Source organism: Leguminivora glycinivorella, chromosome 10 (assembly GCF_023078275.1).
Source record: "Leguminivora glycinivorella isolate SPB_JAAS2020 chromosome 10, LegGlyc_1.1, whole genome shotgun sequence".
Classification (NCBI taxonomy): Eukaryota; Metazoa; Arthropoda; class Insecta; order Lepidoptera; family Tortricidae; genus Leguminivora; species Leguminivora glycinivorella.
This window is the reverse complement of record NC_062980.1, coordinates 10,904,225-10,924,121: the sequence shown is the minus strand read 5'-3', so window position 1 is coordinate 10,924,121 and position 19,897 is coordinate 10,904,225. Positions and strand designations below refer to the sequence as shown.

General features: G+C 36.5%; 1 protein-coding gene across 4 annotated transcripts in view; it reads right to left on the bottom strand.

Moving 5' to 3' along the window:
- Positions 1–19,897, bottom strand: part of LOC125230148 — a 138,828-nt gene that overhangs the window by 17,809 nt on the left and 101,122 nt on the right. The window lies entirely within an intron of this gene.

Sequence of the window (19,897 nt, the reverse complement as noted above, 5' to 3'; positions counted from 1 at the left end):
TTGCAATTTGCTATTTGATAGCGAGTTGGATGTGTTGGGGATGCAAGATACCTAACACTCCTCCTCGCTTCGCTCGTCGTCGTACCTAACGGTGACTCTGGGACAGTTTTTCTTTTTTGTTAGCGTGTAATAATTCTTCTAATGCAGCGGTTCTCAAACTTATTTTCCCTTGGTACCCTTTTAGAAAGTAAAACATCTGACGGAACCCTTATTTTTTTTTTATTGAAATCTTTATTTTAATAAGCAATCATGATAGTAAATCTAATCACTAGATTCTAATGTGAGGTATTACACGAAGCAGTTTTTTTAATTTTTTAACAATTGGTGAATATTTGGTTTTATGGAAGAGAGTTGAAGTTGCATATCAGGTACCCAAAATTCACACGGAGCCCCCAGAGGGGCTTTGCGGAGCCCTAGGGGTCCGCGGAGCACACTTTGAGAATGACTGTTCTAATGTAATATTATGCTATAAGATTATTATGGTACATACAATTATGCTAAATCAAAGTCGACCTGTATGTTCTGTAAAATAATGTTCTGCCAAATGTGTCTTATGCGTGGTAGTAATAATGCCAACTAAGTTTTCTACAAAATTACCATTCGACTGAAAGTGTTTCTGCGAAACATGTTATGCGAAGTGTGTTTCGGACTAAAATTATTCTGCCAGATGAGAGTAACCCAGGCCTAGCACATGATTGCCGCGAGAGTATATCGCCGCGAGACAGATGACACGTCTTCTTCTAACTGTATTAATGACATAAGAACGGGTAGTCTATCTTGCAGCGACATAGTCTCGCGGCAATCATGTGCTAGGCCTGCTGGATTAAAACATTTAGAACTATTTCGTACATTTTCCGTTACATTTTCGATATCGAGTAACGTATTAAAAAGTCATGGTAGCCACATAGGTCGCTATATCCAATTGACAACGTTTCAAAATTTTCAATGTCCCTAAATCGAAAACCATTTCGAGATATACACTTGTAGATCACATAAATAATTAAAAAAAAAATTTTTTCCGTATTATTAGTATAAAAAATCTTAAAAATAGTTTAAAGGGGAAGTGACGTCAAATAGCTGATTTAGAGGTGCCACTATACCAAAAAATCTCACAGTTGAGATGTCACTTGAGTTTGACAGTGACACTTATCACATTTCGTAGCAAAGATATTAAAAAATTCATGGCTTAGTCTATGGTTCGTAGTCATTCACTATTAGTTGACAGTGACACTTGACAGTCAGACATACCGGACTGTTTGAGCTGACTGTTAAAATTTTTTTTTAGAAATGATTTTGTCGGTTTCTTAGGTGTATGAAACAACACATGTGACGTCACGAAGCTGCGTCTTGACGTTTGTAAGTTACGCTCTTTCTGCTCGAAGTAGTAATAAAAAGGGAATTTCTCATTAAAATAGCAGTTTTTGGAAAAATAAAAAAATACGTGTATCTTTTAGTATTGAGTTCTTTCAAACCAAACAATAAAAAGTAGTACTCAAAAATATGAAATGTTGTCAATTCTGTCTCAACTTTGAGTCCTCTTGAGTTATTTAAACGGGGCTTTTCTCGACGCTTCGGCATCCAAACAAGATACGGTTCAAATGGATTAATAAGTTTAAATAAACATAAGCTCAGGTCCATAATCCTATGGGAGGAGGACACCAGGGCCTTAGCATCAACCGTTGTTTATTGTGTTAGATTTAGTAAGTGTTAATGTTATTTTTAGTTTCGTATTTTTCCATTTCTTATTTTATATTTTCGGGAGATCGTACGATCCTGGGGATATTTTGTGAAATACTTTATGAACTTAAGACCTATCAACTACTCAAGAGCTTTGTAGACCATTGAAATCCTTCGGGCCGATTTTTGAGTCTCACGCGTTCGAATTCAGAAAATTGACACTGAAAATAATAAGCAAGTCACCGTTTTCTACCGTTATTTTAGTGACAAAATCCCGTATGCGAGATTCAAAAATCGCCCTCCTGACCAGAAATATATGACTTTGAATAGTTGTAATGAAATTCCGCAATGTGCAGGATTTATACATATGTGTTGGATAAATGTAGGTATCTACGTTATGGGTAACATTCTTAATTCCCAAGGTTCCAGAAATTTACACACACACACACACATACACTATTGCAAAGTTGCGAATACCCAGAAATACCTATCTATATCATTGAAAATATTTTTGCATAATTATTCATTGGCAACATATTTTTGATAATATTATGGAGAATTAAAAAGACTGCGTAGATGTTCAAATAACGTTTGATCAAACTTGATACCCTGTCACTTGCAAACGGAGATTGAAAACTCTTTTTAGTCATATTTAAGAGAAATTGATGAAAACGTCCAAAATATCTTTCTTTCAAAGAGAGTGCTGTGATGAATATTATTATATAATGAATATTTAAGGTAAAATACTATTATTAAATTATAACAGTTTTTCACTACTACAAAAGAAAACACATACATCATTTATTATTTTATAGCTTTGGACCTTAGATCGAATTTTGTTAGCCAGATTTCGGCAGCAATCAGAAAATTTAAGTCATTACATATTCCCATCGTTGGTTTATGAAAGCAAATACGAAAGCAGAACTCGCCAAGTAGGTTACCCGCACTCAATGTATTAAAAGAGAAAAGTTCGTTAATAATAACTACAAACGGACGCATTATATTTAAATAATAAAAATAAATAAATGCTCACTTTCTAAAGGTTTCCATTTTATTTAAGTTCATCTTCCATAACTTCCGCGATTCAATACTTTTCCACGAATATCCACCGTATTATAAATAAAGGGCCATGTTGCTTCTCATAACTTTCCATGAAACGGAAAAATAAAGTTATGTTACGATAAAGTCGTTCGTTTATTTTGAGAGTTAGGTTCCTTGGTAGACGCGAAGCTTTAATATCGGCTCCCAGCGTCCAATAACACATTTTAAAGATTTCCGCAGGATCGTTATATCCACGAGAGAATGTTTTCGGCGGTGAATGGAATTAGGTTTTATGAGTACCCTTCATCTCCAGATTCTTATATTTGACTCGTAAATCAGTATTTTATTTAACATTCTGTTTTCCTCCGTAAAAGGGAAATACATTAACCTCTTACCAATCCGCTCGGCGCTCAGCAACACCAATATTGAGCCCATTTATAAGTGAAAATTTGCCGTCAGCTAGGAGGAAACGGGACGACGAATTGGCTACCAGCCTATAAAACGTAATGTCACATTCATTTGCAATTCAAGAGTCCTCAGCCAGTATTATGCCTAATAAAATTTACATATTTAAATTAAACTGCGAAATAACAAGACACTGAAACCGTCACGCCGCTTAGATTGCCCGGACATTCGCTACGCATTTCGTTTTAATATTTTTGTGCCCGAAACATGTTATAAACATCATTAAAATGTCTCAAATTACAAGCAAGATCGTCTTTGTAACTTAAAGCATTAAGTTGCGCCTTATCTTGGATACGAGTATAATTAGAACAGTACTAAATTATCATCATCATCATCCTGTCCCTGCCGGTTTCGGCCTCGGCGACTGGGTTTGTACCGGTTAGTGAGAGCGACGGTCGTGGGCTCTCAGGTGAGCGGCGTATACTATTTTTTGAATGTGCGACCACACTCACTGCAAGTCAGCACCCCTCCAACGTAATTGTAATTTATGACCGCTGTTGGTCGGGCCTTTAACTCGTCGCGTTTCGCATCGAGATCCACTCGCCTCTGCTCTTCGAAGGCTTGAACTTTGTCTCTCACTGTATGCCTCCACTTCGGCCGATCTTGGGCTACTTAGTTTCCACTAAATTATACAATTTATGTGGAAACGTAAAACAGTCTAAAATATAGGTAGGTAAATTACTAACTGGCCGTATTTACTCATATTATAATTATAATCGGGGATAGTGCAATACCTCATAAGTGCGCAATTTGAAATTGTGTTACCTTGTGTTACTAAAGCGGTAGTAGGTAACGTTAATTCGGGTGAATATTAGGGATGGCCGGGGTTTAAAGAGGCCTAACTTAAAATGTGCCCTGCCAATTTATTTACAAAATACTACATAACTTATATCATTGATTAGAACTAACATTACAATTGTTATCAAAAGTACATTTAAAATGTATATATCGGCACTCTTCACCTGAGCTTTCATTTTAATAAAAAAAAACCGGCCAAGAGCGTGTCGGGCCACGCTCAGTGTAGGGTTCCGTAGTTTTCCGTATTTTTCTCAAAAACTACTGACCTATCAAGTTCAAAACAATTTTCCTAGAAAGTCTTTATAAAGTTCTACTTTTGTGATTTTTTTCATATTTTTTAAACTTATGGTTCAAAAGTTAGAGGGGGGGGGGACGCACTTTTTTTTTCCTTTAGGGGCGATTATTTCCGAAAATATTAATATTATCAAAAAACGATCTTAGTAAACCCTTATTCATTTTTAAATACCTATCCAACAATATATCACACGTTGGGGTTGAAATGAAAAAAATATCAGCCCCCACTTTACATGTAGGGGGTACCCTAATAAAACATTTTTTTCCATTTTTTATTTTTGCACTTTGTTGGCGTGATTGATATGCATATTGGTACCAAATTTCAGCTTTCTATTGTTATCATACACTTTATGGAAGTAGATCTTTAGCAAATGTCAGGTAAACCACATTTTAAATGCCCTTATTCACCCCAGCCATTCCTATTCACCCCATTTGGCGGTATCAGAAAATATCGTTTGCCAGATATCCCGAGTTCACATTATGTCACCCGGCAACCTTTGCCATCAATCAGTCTCGGAATATGATGATATAACATTTGATGGATGTGATCGATTGCAATGTTTGTGTGTCATTTTATAAACATCGTTTGTATTCAGAGTTCATTAAACTATTGGCCTGAATCTAACTTAAATATACGTCAAACATATAGTACTATAAAACTCACTGAAGCCACTTACCTTCTTTAACTTGTCTTTAAGATATTCAATTAAGCAACAGTCGTATGGGCAGTTATTTATTACGTGCCAATTTGAAGTGGTATACCAGAAATTTGAAACTAAATCGACACTTTTTTGTGAATTATAACGCTATTAGCTTTAATATTTTTTTAAACTATTTCATATTATTGAAAAATTTGGAATATATTTGCGGTTAAAAAACGCTATATTGTGTGTTTTTTAAGGAGAAAAATAAAATACTCATACGAAATTAACGTGTATTTTTATTTTAATAAAATAAATCTACTTCTAACAAATAACTCTTAATTAAGTATGCACTTTTTTGAGATCACAATCATTTTGAGTTTATAAATTATTAAGAATAGCTTACTTATTTACTTTTTGGTAAGTGTATAAATATACAAATTACAATTATCACAATGTTTTAATAGTAACACTTAGCTTGTTAATAATTAAGTACTCAGGCACTTTTTTGATACATAATGGAACTCTAGTCTCATATAATCACTACGACAATTAAAACACAGCTAAAACTTAATAATAAAACAAATTTTACGTTAGATGTCGTACATACCTAGTCGAATCAGGCAGCGATCGGCGACACAACCGCCGCACTCCGGTGTTCGTCGCTGACTGAAGCGACCCACTGCATTCCATTGTATAAGTAAAGCACCATTCGCGTGAAATTCGCGCCAAAAATTGTTCACTGTACCGACATCAAATAGATTAGAGCAACACTTTAACCGTTATCATACTATTTTCAATCTCCACTTAACCGACGTATCGCATTTATAAAGTATACTTTAAGTGACAGGTTCGGCCGCGGTAAGGAGTGTCGCTTAAAGCAATTAAATAACAACGTAATTTTTCGTAACATTCATTTAACCGACAATCGTTTTATTAAGCAGTTTTGAAGAACCACTTAAGTACAGAATTCAAGATATATGTGCCCGGAATAATCAATTAAGGGATATGCTATAGATGCATCTCTAGCAGTGTCAAAGTGACCTATAGGATCCATTCGTAGGTATCTTTAGCAGATGTTGAACATATTATACACGGTGCTCGTGAGCATTGCGAGAGATTTTAACAGCATATTCCTGACACTATTTTAAGACTAAAATGTCATATTATACTTTTCTGGATTTCGCCTAGTTTCAGAGTAATCACCAATTGAAAAAAAAAATTATTGTTACTCAGTACAAAAAGCTTTTTTAACGGCGTTGATGACATTATAGCGAATCGTCTCACTATCCTCATTGATAGATGTCAAAGAGTGAGAAGTAAAACCTTTAAAAGAACCGGCCAAGAGCGCGTCGGGCCACGTTCAGTGTAGGGTTCCGTAGTATGCCCTATTTTTCTCAAATACTACTGAACCTATCAAGTTCAAAACAATTTTTCTAGAAAGTCTTTATAAAGTTTTACTTTTGTGATTTTTTTCATATTTTTTAAACATATGATTCAAAAGTTAGAGGGGGCGATTATTTCCAAAAATATTAATATTATCAAGAAATGATTTGAGTAAATCCTTATTCATTTTTAAATACCTATCCAACAATATATCAAACGTTGGGGTTGGAATGAAAAAAAAAAAACAGTCCCCACTTTACATGTAGGGCACCCCCTACATGTAAAGTGGGGACCATAACAAAACATTTTTTTCCACTTTTTATTTTACCACTTTGTCGGCGTGATTGATATACATATTGGTACCAAATTTCAGCTTTCTAGTGCTAACGGTCACTGAGATTATCCGCGGACGGGCGGACGGACGGACGGACAGACAGACATGGCGAAACTATAAGGGTTCCTAGTTGACTACGGAACCCTAATGAGGTTTTTAGAAAAAAAAAAACGTTAACACTCATTAGCGTTACATTAACACGCAAGAGCGATAGAGATAGATAGCTACGAAAGAGATATTATTGTGAGCGTTTCGTGAGCGGTTGTGCATTCGACTATTACCAGGGGCGGCTCACTCCGCGATTCTATCGCCGCGCTACAAGTACATCCTGGCGGCCGCGAGTTCGCGGCCTACTCAAATAGTGCGATCAGGAATGCACGTTCGCACTTTCTATTGTTACTTTACGTCGCGAGTTTTTTTAAGGTTCATATGCGATGTTCGCGTGTCGAATGGCTAATAATACTTAGTTAAATAGACATCATGAATAAAATAAATACCATAGGACATTCTTACACAGATCTACTACTAATTAAGTCCCACGAAAAAGTTCAATAAGGCTTGTAATGTTGGAACTTGAATAAAATATATAAATACAGTATATATATAAATACCCAAACTATGAATATAATAGTATAACATTTATGGAGTATTAATTCGTTTTAATCCACAGTAATTATCGCCGGACGCCGCGCACGTAAGCTCGTTTCTTTGTAAAATTTTGTAGGTATTTAAAAAGGCGGCATTTCGTAAACATCAAATCAGTGAGCCTTCTGTAAATGCTATTACCGATATTCTGTGCTATTACGCACACAGTACAGAAGAGCGATACTACGATAACGATAATATTATCGTAAGCGTATCTGCATTTGTCTACATACCAGGCTGTATAGCTTCAATAAACGCTACAGAAATAGATTTGTTCAATTTAATATTACTCTTTTTCCCTTTCGCTCATTAAATTATGAGGCGTGTGTGCGTTTTGCCATCAAGATAATGCTATCAGCATGTTTCCTGTCGTTAAAAATAACATAAACCGGAAAGAAAATGGATGGAGTCAGATAGGTCATCCCGTATTATAAGGGTGTCATAACATCAAGATAATAATAAAGAAATACGCCCTAAAAGCTTCGGGACAATGTTTTTGCGAAGGTGCTCATGAAAAGTTAAGATACTCACAAAGTTGCGGAGTAAGAAATTTTTGATACTCATACGTTATTTAGTCGTGATCTCACACCTCAGGATGCCAAAGACCAGGCAAAGTGGAGAAGACTGAGCTGGAGAGCGGACCTTGGCGCTAGGCCAGGAAAACGCTAGGTTGAAGAAAATACGTTATTTAGTCGTGATAAGAAATACACTTTAGGAACATTTTATTACTCTTTAGGTAATATTCACATTGACACTTTATTTTAAAGTGAGGCTGACGATGACGTGCAAGAAAGAGTATTGTATTGCACTTTTTGTATTGTTAGGTACCTAATTGTAATGTAGGGTTCTAGTTTTAACTGAACTTTAATTTGATGAAGTACACGTTTAAATACTAAAACCAATATAAGAAATGTTTTTTTCCATGGCAATTTATTTGCAAAGTGTCAATGTGAATTTTATCTACTTGTAATCACAACTACATAACGTATGAGGGTACAAACTCCCTCGTATCTTAGACCAAGCACGCTTATAAAAGTCGAGCGATGTTTTAAGAAAGTTTAAGACCCAATTACGAAATGGTGTGACAAAGGGTCATCTTTACAACGGCGATATCTTTGTTATCGCCTGTCGGCTGATACTTTTATTATTCGAGCCGCTAGCTTCGTGGAATAAAGACATAATATGATACTATACTGTCTAGTGTCTACTTGAACACGCGGTTGATTATGCGATCAACGCATTAAACGCATGCGATCGACATAATGTACGAAAAATTATATCTAAAATCAAATAAACTTATATGTATGTATTGTTTTGCGCACTGATTATTGATTTTTAAGCAGACTATCGTCGATCTTTTTGCTGAAATTTGAACTTAGAACAAATTAAGTCTTATAGCTCAGTTTTGGTTGGGCCTTTACCTGACTTATCAAGTTCTTCACACCATCTACCGATATACTCCATATAACCTCAACATTTTTTTTTATGAAAATACTTGCTTTGGGGCTAATATATTTAAACTTTTTTGAAAACAGCTGCGTGTAGTTTTTGAAACTATGCTATAAAAATTTATAATGTCACAAATTAGTTATCTATTTACAGTAGTTATACATATTTCCTTTATGATGTGTTTGTATTGTTGAAAAGAAAGAGTTTTAGTTTTAAATACCAAATGGTTGTCAGCTATGCTTGTTTACGTCGATGTTGACACACATTTACAGGGCTTAACCCTACTTTACTAGCTTACATGGCTTCTGCTCAGAACGATATTATAACTCAATTGACATGTCGACAGAATAATCCCTCATTAACAAGCATTTCCCTCTATAATACAGAGAGGAAATGTCGTAAGCATCATTCGTACATTGTACTGTACATTCATGTTGTATTGTTCATTCAGCTGGGTAATCAATTTTTATTCTTAGTCTTAGTTTCTAATATGTATATATTTATTTGTGTAAATAAATGTATTTTCACCTTTTTTATACCACGTCGGTGGCAAACAGGTATACGGTCCGCCTGATGGAAAACGGTCACTGTTTAATTCGATATTATTAATTGCATAAATATAAAGCAACCTGCCATTTTTTTTCGACGCACTAACTGATAAAGGCTCTTGTTTCATTGCCATTGTTCAGAAACAGGATTTTTTCTTTGTTTCATTCAGCAGGTAAACAATATCTATATAAACTATAATATTGTACTAAGTAACGATTATACAATTATTTAGGTATAAAGGAAGAAGTCAGTACCTATTAAGCATGTAAACTATTAAATAAGTACTCAGTTTACTAGTCCCCTAAACAAATTCCAACAGACCTGTGTACCTAACTTTAACAGATAAATGAACATCAACACAGATATTTAACAGATAATCTCATAATATTGACACGGGAAAGTAAACAAAAAAGTGAAACCATAAACAAATGAGCATTTAAAATTTAATTAGTCTAATGCAGGTACGATCCACGGGAAGAGGTAGTATGAGGGGCGCGCTATGTTTGGTTTGTCATAGGGGAAAGGTTGAATGTAGTGTATCGAAATGTAAACTATTTATAGCTAGTTGAGGAGCAGTAGTAAGTACATTTACAGTAGTAGTAGTAGTAGTATTAGTACATTTTAATATTTCTTGTAATGTCTATACTTATATACCGCCCTAATATATTTGTAGACCTAAATCTACTTGAATTTAAAATACCGGAATGACATACTTTACAAGAAAACGTGACTCAAGTACTTATTAAGACCCATTTATTGTTACAATGCAATAAAATGTTTGAATACCTCTGAAATGTTAAATTGTAACCAAATCAGGCTAAGTACGTTTTTACATTATCCGATCCGATTTTGGAAGTAGGGCCGCAATCCCATACGTTATAGGCGCCATCTTGGATTTTTTCCATTGAAATTCTTCCGACATCCGATATCGGATCGGGATAACATTTCAGAGGTATTCAAACAATTCGTCTTTGTTATAAAAATAATAGTACATTGTGCAACAAGGGGAGGAAGTTGAATATTACTAACGAGAGTAAGTTAAATCGCGACGGCTTGCCGGAGCGATTTAAAGACTCGAGTTAGTAATATTCATACTCCCCAGTTACACACAATGGTTTTCATCACACTCAATGTAAAAAATATGTAAATAGATGTAAAAAAGTTAAGTACGGCACAAGAAATTTCATTATTCCCTTGGGAGAACGATTTTTCTATAACTCACGCCCCGCCTGCGTGAAATAACACATTTAAAGTGCGGGTGTGATGAAAAATATTTAACTTGCTTAAAAGATATTGCTGATTGACTAACACATATTCATGTCGTCGATTAATAGCAAAGTAACATTTTCAATCTTATTATTTTTTTTTTTTATGGGATAGGAGGCAAACGAGCAGACAGGTCGCCTGATGGTAAGCGATCACCGCCGCCCATGGACACCCGAAACACCAGAGGTGTTGGAGGTGCATTACTATGCATTCCCGCAAAATATGGCCTGACTCCATTCGTGTTTGTACTTTGGTACTCGCATGAGTACGGTCCGATCCAAATGATAGTTTTCCTAGCTGTCAAACTCGCTCCTCACTCGTCCTTTACATCCAATGTAACGGGAGTGTCCAGTGACATACGACTTTACAGTGCAAGTCACGTGCACTAATGAATCCACTCACCTTTAACACGCGGTCCTCTGTAAATAACTTAATCAATTTGTTTGCCTCACGCTTCGCTTTAAACGAGACTTCAAACGGTACAAGGGGCCATGGACTTTAAAATCGAGTTACTTCGCCCAATATTTATACAGGTCGACAGTTAAATAGAATTTGTTAAAATATCGAATCTGGATAAAGGTTACAGGGGAGAGTAGGCGTAATTTCGTTAAGCATGATATGCAAATATACCGAAAAAGTACGGTATATATCTTTTTTTAGTTTTTAAGTATACAATTTAGGATTTAAGGCTAGATGCAAAGTTATAAGCAAATTATACGTCATTATACTAGTAGATATACAAACATTCGTTACTCTCAATTCCTAGACTCTTAGCCAGGTTATTGTTATTAAAATAATGTTAAAACACTAGGACCGAATACTTATGTATACTTGATACACTCTATTCTAAAAAAAATCGCATAATATTTTATCACTGACTATGCTTTTAATTTGCATGTTCAACTATATTTCCAATAACCCTAAAAAAATGTCTTATTTTCTTCATTGAGAAGTTCTTTTGCTTACCTTACGATTGCATCATTATGATAATTTATTTTCGTCAGAATTAAATAAAGGTCTCTGCCATCTGTGCAATCACAGACCACGTCCACACGACACAACTTCATATTATGCATAGTACAACTGACGTCAAAAACAGCACTCAATTATAGAGCAAAACTAAAGCAACGTTCACTGCCAACTCCAACTACAGGGAACAGTTTCATTAGCAGCAATGCATTACCATGAACCCATTTATTCAGAGTAACATAGGGTGTTGCAAATTTGCTGAAGAAAAAGTAGTTCATTAGTTAGGTGACTTGCAGGCTACACACGGAACACGTTACCTTAATGGACGTTACACAGCTAACCGACGAGAGTCGCTGTTTAAGAATATAATGTGTGGAGGGTGCCAGACCAGATACACGGTTGAGATTGAAGATCACATGTCAACTTGGCGGAATTGTTAGTGAACTTTTTTCTTGCAAAGGACATTTATTGGTATTCTAATTAGGAAGTGTTTTGACATTTGTAATTGTAATAGACATATTTTTCAAAAAATATCAGGAAGTTCAGGGGTCGGTTGCACGTTGCACCTGACTGACCTGACATAGCCAAAAAGATGCTTTTAGAAAAGAGCAAACATAGGGTGTTAAATAATGTACTTATCTTATAAGATACAGATACATTGTGAAGGAAATGGTTGAACTGTGTAAGATGTACTTGTATAATTACGAGTTGTATGACTTGTCCTCGGGGTTATGTCATCAGAAACTTTGTATCTCGCAGCAGATACGAGTTATTTTGTTGCTGATTGTAATCTGATTGAAGTTGTGAATTTGGACCATTCAGTTACAATTGTAATATTGAAAATAACGCGAAACTCACTTTTGGTTGTCATTGGTTCAATAAACGAGTTTTTATATTGTGTTGTGTATTTACAATGTATACATGTCCGAAAATGTTAAGAAAATGGCTATGGCTATGATGATTGCCAAAATGGTTGTAGTTGTTATTAAATAATTATTTCGTCACTACTTCGAAAAACTTGTATATTCTTCTGGCATGTATGGAATACCTTTACCTATAGAGTTACTGCGTTTTAACTTTGAGTAACAGTGTGAGATACGAGATTTTTTCAAGGTGGTAATGATATTTACTTATAAACCCGTTGTCAATTTTCGTAGCAAAATGTAAAAAAAAACGTGGGTTCAAGCCTCAGTTGCTCTTTATGGAGCAAAAAGTGCTTTTAGAAAAAAAATACAAAAAGAGGGTATTTAAATTATGTAATCTTTAAAAATGTTGTAATCTTTAAAAAGACGTTGTCATTTGGAGGGTTCTAATTTGCTTAAACGCATTCATCATTGTTATGAAACGGTATTTTAATTAAAATAGGAGCATGCAGCCAGTTGTGCGTTGTTAGGATCAGATTTCCATGGACTTTGATATTGAGTGAAACATCAATTAGAATATATTAGTCCAATCAAATCAATGTACATAAGTATGGAATTTCTCATGAAAAATGATCCACGTTTTGGTAGGTACTTCTTTACATAAATTAATAATACATATTTAGTTAATTCGCCATCGTCTCCATGGTAAGTGAACCCTCTTGTTTTTGCCCATGACAAGTCGCTTTCTTGCAAAATTGCAGATTCGTTTTCAACATGATCGTAAAATTCCTGTAATCTATTACATCTATTCACACTTAAATGTATTCATTCGAAAATATTCAATATGTCTACCACAGACTGTTATTATTTGTAGTATAGTCGGTACATTAACCCGTATAACCCCAGTGTGTCTGCCTCGCCCCGAGCTTGTTTTTGGTCATAACAGCGATAATGTGCACCCTCCAATACTATTCCACTTTAATCACCAAGTCGTTAATAACTCATTTCCGAACCGTTAACTACGGGTCTACCTGTATTTACTGAACAATTTATTAATTACATGTAGATATGTATTAATTGGAAACCGCACGTACGAGATATTCAATTACTATTAGTAATGGTTATTTCCAATGGCTTTTAGGCGGCCACCACATCAATCATTTTACTCATCTACTTTATGTCAAATACAAAATTTGATACCGATGATAGATGGCCGTTTTCACGTCGTTGAGCTGGAGAACCCTTGAATCTTTACTGGAATCCATAACAAAAAATAACTATTAAAGATGGCAGAATGTCAGTGCCAATATCAATGTAGTTAATACCGGCAATAATACTACTGTAATATTAAACTTTTCTACTGCAATGACTATTAAATATAGATACAGTATAATTAGTATTTGTTGTTGGTGAATTAAAGGTTTCCTGTTATAAAATTGGTACCTACTACATGTTTCACTAAGAAAATGAAAATTTACTGTTTCTAGAAAAATCCATTTTACTAGCAAGAAATATTGGTAACATTTGTGGAATTTGATTATGATCTTGTATAGTGAATTAGACGACTCTAGAGTTTAATGTCTCGAAAATCATTGCTCAAAGTAAACGCAATTCAGAAAGTCTGCGGGACCGCATTACCATATAAATCAGCGTTCATAAGTCGCGGAGTTTGCTTTACGAGGGAAAAATAAAATGAACAAACTGCTCCCGTCCCCGACGGCTAGCGGGAAAACGAACAGACAGACATTTCTAACGGCGGGAATACTTAGTTATGTTAAACCGACGGTCCCTGATTCCATTTATAGCTAAAATACATTTGTCTACCTACCTTTGGTGCAAATGGAAAATTGGATTTCCACATTAATGCTTCACAGAGGTAGGTGTATGGAGCAGAAGGCGTTTGTTAGCTAATTTCTATTTATGGCTCTCTGGGCTTATAATTGAAGTTAGTGAACATACTTATGTAGGTATTTTTTATACCTAGTCATAAAAAATTGTGACTACCTTTTGAGGTAAAATTATAAGAGTCTGGGAAAGAGACGAAATACAGAATGTGTTGCATACCGCACATTTTACGATTGTTTTATTTCGGTACCGACTCAATGATACATTTTCAAACTCAAACAACCATTAAGTTGGTTCTACCTAGACCATTGAAATGCTATTTTCCAAGACTTCGGTGCTTTATAATTTGTTAGATAGGTCTGCTGCACAGTGAGTCTGGTAAACGGACAAAACGGTCAATTACATAGCAGAGCCGCTTGGGCCCGCCGCACGACCGAACCGCTTCCCAGAAAAATGAACCTCTCATGAAATTTAATGTGGAAATGTCTTGAAACGACGCCAAGCCCGCAACTGAATTATTTATGATTCGTTATTTTAATGGTGTCCCCGTTCTTTCATTACACCCCTAAGAGTGTTTCTTAATTTCGATCGCTTAAATCGGGCGTTACTGATCGTTAGGTCTGTATTGGATTGTGCTCGTATACGTTTTTATTTTCGTGCGACGTGTTTTGTGTTTCAATCAGGTGCTCGAGAAACGACGGAAATAACAATGGAGGCACGTCAGTCTCAGGTGCGCTGTCCTTTTGGTACAACGTAGGGTTTATAATGTAGTCACGCGGGGATTTGCACGGATAACTCCAAATTTATGGAGGTAACGAATAATATGAAACAAATTCGGGGAATGTTTTCTCGATATTCGTGATATTGAAAAAAAATATTTTTATCTCTTGCTACTTGAAATTACAAATAATGTCAATCTTATTTGTATGTAACTGTAACAAGAGTAAAAGTAAGTTATTTCTAATTTTAAATAGGTACCAATTATTTAGAAGTACGGTCACTTGTTGATCCACTTCTAGGTCATTTTATACTAGACCTCTCATACTTTAGCATAGTTAAGCTATGAAGTGGCTAGTACAACATGAGCTAGAAGTGGATCAACAATTAAAGTCCGTGACTGTACCTAACACACATAAGTCGAGATAAAATAAAATATATATATACGAGTACACTTTCTTTAATTTTAATTTTAATTAGGTTGTATTGAGATGTGATTATTCTTTAGTAGGTTATATTATGTTGTTAAATAACTTACCTATACGCATGTTTTGAATTCCAAACTCATAATTTCATATTCAATACTAGGCAGGCACTATTTCATACTTCAATCGGCCTACGTAAACATGTCGCGTTGCTGTCATGTCTGGCTTAACAAGCTCCTGTATAAAGCGATAATCCTAAAATACATACGCCAATTGTACCTGACCTACGCAATTGACTCCATGTATTATCGCTCGTGGCGTAAATCAATCGCCTACGCATGTCCCATCACTAGCGCACTATTATAAACATGTCACATTCCGATCGAAAACGACACAAGTCTACTTGCGCCTTAGTTTTACTTTACCTCGTAAATTCTAGTTCATAGAGTCCAAATTCACATTGGTTATTTTACAGGCTTCAAGCATTTTTGATGTAAGTTCGGGGCTTGTCGATGCCTGATTTTCAGACCGGCTCGCACCACTGTGCGGGCGTCAAGAGTAATAAAATAAAACAAATAGACAGCTTGGAGCTCGTGATAGATATCGAGATTTACCGGGAGTCCTAGTAAACTTGTCATTCGAATAGCGTCTATTTTAGATGGTGTGGATTTGCGATTGGAAAACAACGAGATATTGATAAAGTACGGCGCATTTTGTGGTCGCACTATAACTTGTGTCGAAAATTTACGAAATTTGCAATGTACATTTCATAATCTGTTAGATATGTTGGTATCGTTACTGATTCAAATTATATTAATTTACCGATTTTGCTTTCTGCGTGTACTTACTTGCTCAATTTAATTATGGATCCACGCAAGATAGCTCAAGCTATACAAACCATTGCGCACGAATGATTTAAATTAAAGCAAACATACGCTATCTCAACAAAATGTGCAACAATGTCAGTTAATTAAATTATCATTCAAACGCCTCGTAGAGAACGTTTCGTTGGCAGAAATTCCCCTAATTCGGAAAGCAGGGGAGATGATACCTTACTTACCTAATAAATTCTGTTAGGTTTATGGAAATACACAAGTCAACGCGGCAACAGTAGGACGAAAATCAGTTATGTACTTTTTAATGACCAAACTCAAATTTGACACCTATCCAAAGCTAAACTCTATTTTCTTGTCAGCGAGGTAGCTTTTCGTATCATACGGCGGGAAAAGATAAGTGTTTCCGAAAGTAAAGAACGAAAATGTTATGTAAACAGAATATCTCCTGGCCCGGGGGTCGTTCTACTGAATAAATAACGTTGTAGCAAAGGCAAACTCAAACAAAAGTAAATTTATTCACCAAATACGACGATTAATACACGATCTCTGGACAGATTTATATTCGCCCGGGGCTAGTGAGACTGGGAACAGACGAGCTGGGGACTAGACAACGGTGATGTTTCGCTTCACGTGATTTCAGAAATATTGCTGCATGGCTATAGTTTATTAAAGTCTTTGAGTCAGTTTTCAGTATCTCCCTGTGGAGTAGGTACTTACGGTTGTGTTGTACAGTCACTGACTTTGCTTATTGTCATCCTAATTAGCTTGAATCGTAAATTAGATGGCTCTTCAATTATAGAAGGTACGTATGATTAACATCATCATTGCCCACGACATCGTAGCAGATGATTGTTGCAGTGATTTTATTGTGTGGTGCGCGTACATCGTCTTTGGTAGCTTAACATAAGTAGTTAGAAATACAGGTACTTTAAATAACGAATTCAAGAATTTTCGATATGAAACCCATTAAATATTAAACATATGATAGTGCTCAAAATGAAACGCAATCAATTTAATTCATTACAAGAATCACAACTAGTGGGCTCTTCTATTTTGGGGCTTTTTTATAATGTTGTTCATGTACGTGAGATTCATCGAGATTTCCGGATGTCGTCCACCCAACGAGCTAACGGACGCCAAGCGCTTCTTACATCTGTGAGCGGCCACCATTCTGTTAACATTTTAGTCCATCTGCCATCACTCTGCCTAGCAACATGTCCCGCCCAACTCCATTTTAGTTTGGTAATGACGAAACCCACGTCTAGCACCTTGGTGCGACGACGGATCTCGGCATTCCTCACCCGATCTTGAATCTTGATACCGAGCATGGCGCGCTCCATCGAGATTTATCAGGTATTTGTTACAATCAGTGCCACTCTCCTTCACGCACGTTGCCAATATGGTATTGAGCATTGCGTCAGTGTAAGGTCTGAGTGCACGCTCAATATTGCGCGTGCAGCGGGGCGGGGCGTGCGGCGTGCATGTCAAACAATTGAAGCTCATACAAGTGTCCTGAGTTGACGCTGCGTAGATTGTAAATATTGTAATTGTATGCACGCTTGCCGGCCCCGCTGCGCGCACCGCCGCCGAACACTCCGCGCCACTTCCCTGTATTGAGTTTCGTTTAGCTAACACTCCTTTACAAATACATTACTTATAAAAAAAAATACATATATTAGACTTATATTGACCGGGATATAGACCGTGAACGCAGAAAGCGCTGAAAGTGAACGCAGCCGACGCGCGCGAAGGAGGGTAGATCGCGCGCTGTCTATGAAACTTTAACATCCACCCGCCTTCGTCAGTTTTCCGTGATCATGATGCATGCAACTGCGTCGAAATATCGGGAGCTCGACAAAAATCAAAAAGGTAATCACGGTCTATATCCCGGTCAATATAAGTCTAATGAAAATAACCGTGAATCATTCAAAACTCTTAAAATATATATATATTTTTTTATTCTTTAGCATATAAACAAATGGGCAAAGATGGCGGGACGACCTTGACGACTTTCTAAACAACTGGCCGGAAGTAACGGAGAATCGGGAATTATGGAGAGCCAGAGGAGAGGCCTTTGCCCAGCAGTGGGACACTCCAATAGGCTAAGAAAAAAAAAAGCATATAAACTGTTTACAGTAGCAGGGTAGATGTCTCTGTTTATTCCTGTGATATGAAGGAATAATTAATGTTGTGGCCATGACCGGACAAAAGTCAAATAATCACGTGCTTTCCGGTGACACTGGAGTGATTCATGTGCGGTTTAATAATGGGACTGCGGGCGGAAGCATTATTACATTGTTTATTATATTATCTTATCAGCTGTCACAGTGATTATCACAACGAATGTTACATTTTAATGTGGTACATTTATTTTATGAAAATAAGCGTGCCTTTACTGTGCAGTCATACGTATTGACACCTGGTTAGTAGGAAATAAGATAGTTGTTTTAATTAATATAAGGTAAAAAGATTCGAATACTCTTAGAGGCAAAAGATACGAGTAGGTATTTAACGTAAAAGTTTACAACTCGCGTCACAGTTTAGTAAAAAGAGAAAATTCAACTTAAACATGTTTGAGATATTGCACGCTCAAAAATGTTTAAGGTGCATTTTCTCTTTTATATGTATAGACATGTATCCCTAGATCCCTACTCCTAGACCATGCATGTTGCAGTTTAACTTGTTTTGCTTTTTGACGAAGTTTATAGCTAATAACGAGTTTATGTTCACCCGATGAAGCCTGCGTTGCAGATTTAAGAATATGGTCCCTGAATAAATAATTTTTCCCCTCACTCGCTCGGAAACACGTGTTTTGTCCTTTAATACCAGCGGGTAAAAACGCATTTTATCCACTAGTGGGTAAAGTAATTTGACCTTGAATAAAGCCAAATTAATTGCTTTAAAATTGATAAAAGTAGGTGAATCTAGTAATACAGATGATTTACCACCTGTGGAACTACTGGAAGCAGTGATGTTGCAGACCGCGTCCGCAAAGCTTCCTATCGACGGCTCGAAGTGGAGAGAATGTGCTGGAGCTCGTGCGACTCACTCTTTCGTCCCGGGCCTGTACCTTGAGCTTCGATGTCGTCCTCAGCAATCAACCGTACCGATTATGATTTTGGAATACACTAACTAAAAAACGAATCAAATCAAATGGTTTATATTTACAAAAATCAACGACTCTAATTTTAACGCGGTTATAAAAATACTCCTAAGCTAATCCTAACGAAACGCTCGGTACGGACGATACGTCGCGATGCTGTCGTTTTCTGCTGCTGCCGCTACCCGTCGTGGAGGGTGGCTGGCTGCTGGCTGTAGGCTGCTAGCTGCTGGCTGTAGGCTGCTGGCTGTAGGCTGCTTGTAGTAGGCTGCTGGCTGCTGGTTTTCCTTGGAGGCTGCTGGTTCTTCTTGTTCCGGTCGAATTCGAATATCCCATACCGAGCGATCGTTCCTTTTATACCCCTTTTCAGAATGCGCCTACGCTTCACGGAAAGAAACATTTCAATTTATTCGCCCAATCACGACTCGGCTGAGCGCGAGGCTCCGTGCGATAGAGAGGTAAATAATTGCGCCCGATAGGCGACGGATGGCGCGTCGTGATTGGTCGAACGCGTTACGGCGCTCGATTACGTGAATTTAACGCTATCATTTTTCGCTCAAATCCTAATTACTTATAAACTAATTAGGCTATCGCTTC